Source organism: Bos indicus x Bos taurus, chromosome 27, assembly GCF_003369695.1.
Source record: "Bos indicus x Bos taurus breed Angus x Brahman F1 hybrid chromosome 27, Bos_hybrid_MaternalHap_v2.0, whole genome shotgun sequence".
NCBI lineage: Eukaryota > Metazoa > Chordata > Mammalia > Artiodactyla > Bovidae > Bos > Bos indicus x Bos taurus.
The window spans coordinates 25737678-25741166 of NC_040102.1; positions in this window are offsets into that span (position 1 = coordinate 25737678).

Here is a 3489-nt window from a genome sequence, read left to right on the forward strand (position 1 = left end):
AGAAGGTGGAGGTGCAGCCAGAAGCGTGGTCCCGTCACCTGTCCTCTTCCTCTCACTACATCTTGTGCAGTCCTACCAGCACAGGCTCGTTACACTCCCCCAAGGCCCACCCTTTCACAGCATGAAAGGAAAGAGGAGTGGCCACAGGCAGAAAGAAGTGAGGGACCCAGAACAGAAGGCACTGCAGACAGGAGAGAAGGCCCCAGGACTGGACCTTCTCCCCAGGGGCCGACAGCGCAGGGTAGGGGATTGTCAGACAAAACTAGTAGATAGGGAAGAATACACAGGACAGTTGTCTCAAGATACTGATGAAAACTTTATCAAATGGAGATTACATAGCAACAAGGATTTACTGCATAACACAGGGGACCACGGACGTGAGTCTGAGTGAACTCCGGGAGCTGGTGATGGACAGGGAGGCCTGGCGTGCTGTGATTCATGGGGTCACAAAGAGTCGGACATGACTGAGCGACTGAACTGAACTGATACTTAATACCTTGTAATAACCTACAATGAAAAATAAACACACACACACATATATATATATCTGAATCAGCTTGTTGTATACCTGAAACTAACACAATATTATAAATCAATTATACTTCAGTTTCTTTAAATGGAGGTTGGAATTCATACTTTAGATGATGCTCATATATTTTTGGGCTTCCCTGGTGACTGCAGCCATGTAATTAAAAGAAGCTTACTCCTTGGAAGGAAAGTTATGTCCAACCTAGATAGCATATTCAAAAGCAGAGACATTACTTTGCCAACAAAGGTCCATCTAGTCAAGGCTATGGTTTTTCCTGTGGTCATGTATGGATGTGAGAGTTGGACTGTGAAGAAGGCTGAGTGCCAAAGAATTGATGCTTTTGAACTGTGGTGTTGGAGAAGACTCTTCAGAGTCCCTTGGACTGCAAGGAGATCCAACCAGTCCATTCTGAAGGAGATCAGCCCTGGGATTTCTTTGGAAGGAATGATGCTAAATCTGAAACTCCAGTACTTTGGCCACCTCATGCGAAGAGTTGACTCATTGGAAAAGACTCTGATGCTGGGAGGGATTGGGGGCAGGAGGAGAAGGGGACGATAGAGGATGACATGGGTGGATGGCATCACTGACTCGATGGACGTGAGTCTGAGTGAACTCCGGGAGTTGGTGATGGACAGGGAGGCCTGGCGTGCTGCGATTCATGGGGTCGCAAAGAGTTGGGCACGACTGAGCGACTGAACTGAACCGAGTGACTCAGACCGGAGAAGGAAATGGCAACCCACTCCAGTGTTCTTGCCTGGAGAATCCCAGGGATGGGGGAGCCTGGTGGGCTGCCGTCTATGGGGTCGCACAGAGTCGACAAGACACTGTCGAGACACTTGTGTGTCGAGACACACAAGACACTGACAAGACAAGTGACTTAGCAGCAGCAGCAGCAGTGACTCAGACCAGGGCTCAGGTAAAGAATCTGCTTGCAGTGAGGGAGACTTGAGTTCCATCCCTGGATTGGGAAGATCCTCTGGAGATGGGAATGGCTACCCACTCCAGTATTCTTGCCTGGAGAATTCCATGGACAGAGGAGCCTGGTGAACTATAGTCCATGGGGTTGTAGAGTTGGACACAACTGAGTGACTGATACTTTCACTTTTCTTTTGTATATTTTTAAGTGACGCTAAATGAGGTGTCTTATTTTTAAAAAGCTTGTCCTATTGGAACTCAAAAACTTTAGTCAATAGATGTTTCTGATGTTCTTGAACAGGTGTTCATTAATTTGAGGAAATCTGGCCATTTAAGAATAGTGTGTGATTCTCCACACACCCTTCCCTTGTGACAGCCACAGCAGAACATGCCAGGAGGCTCCAATCAACCAGAATCCCTGAGTAACTGTGATGAGCAGAAACCCCTACTTGTTTGATTTAAGCTAGTCAGACTTGGGGATTGTTTGTTACCGGTCTATCCTAATGGATGCAAGCCATCAGCATAGACCTCACTGAATGACAAATGATGGTGACTTGAACCTGAGTGGCAACAGTGAAAAAGATGAGACATCATCCAAATGTGGATTTACTTTCTTGTATAGCAAAGAATTAAGTCCTATGTGACTGAAAATGGGAGACCAGTGTCTCTGGTTCTTATAGGTCAGAAGCATCTTGTGTGAAAAACTGTAATATAAGCAACCCTTATATTCTGGTAGCAGGCCGGGAGAAGCTTATCTCCCTAAAAGGTCTACAGCAGGTTTACAGCCCACAAAATATTCAAAGTAGAGACGTCACTCCAGTACTCTTGCCTGGAAAATCCCATGGATGGAGGAGCCTGGTAGGCTGCAGTCCATGGGGTCGCGAAGAGTCGGACACGACTGAGCGACTTCACTTTCACTTTTCACTCTCATGCATTGGAGAAGGAAATGGCAACCCACTCCAGTGTTCTTGCCTGGAGAATCCCTGCGACGGAGGAGCCTGGTAGGCTGCCGTCTATGGGGTCACATAGAGTTGGACACGACTGAAGTGACTTAGCAGCAGCAGAGACAGCACTGCCCACTAACTTTGTATAGCAGAGCATTACTGCCCTCTAGTGATGAAAAGAAAAAAAGAATTTAGGAAAAGCTGCCTGGTGGGCTGCCGTCTATGGGGTCGCACAGAGTTGGACGCGACTGAAGCGACTTAACAGAAGCAGCAGGCAGTGGCAACCAATGCTGCCAATACACATTTTGAAGTTTTAGATTCTCTGTGCCATGACAGGTGACTTCTTAACAGTTTTTGATTAGGAGACACCATGAGCCATTCTATGTCAGAAAAAATACAACCTGGCATTGCTTTCCAAAGTTATCCAATCCATGATTTTCAAGGAAGCAAGAAGCCTGGAGGAATTTTTAAAAAGCAAGAATCCTGAAACCCACTGGTTAAGGTACAATGACTACTGTAGATATAAAAATTAGTAGTAGGCCGCCTGATGTGAAGAGGCGACTCATTAGAAAAGACCCCAATGCTGGGCAAGATTGACGGCAGGAGGAGAAGGGGACAACAGAGGATGAGATGGTTGGATGGCATCACTGACTCGATGGACATGAGTTTGAGCACTCTTTGGGAATTGGTGATGGACAGGGAAGCCTGGAATGCTGCCGTCCATGGAGTCACAAAGAGTCGGACAAGACTGAGCAACTGAACAACAAAAAATAAGGGAAGTTTAACCTTTAAAAAGTGTGAGTCACTATACTGTACATCAACTATTATCTCAATAAAAGAAAAAAATTTTTTTAAGAATTAGTAGCATATGTAGTGATAGTAACAACACAAATCTGTTCTTGTCTTCCATAGCAAAATAATGATGTTTAATGAGTATAACTGGGAATTCCTGAACTGACGTTTTCTGTGTGATGGGTAGCTAAGGCAAGACGACCACAGGAAAATACTGTTTGGGGAGAGAGGACTTCTGCGTGAATCCCTTTTCCTTTGGGAAAATAGTAACACCAACTTGTGTCGAGGCTGATAGAAAGAACAAAACCC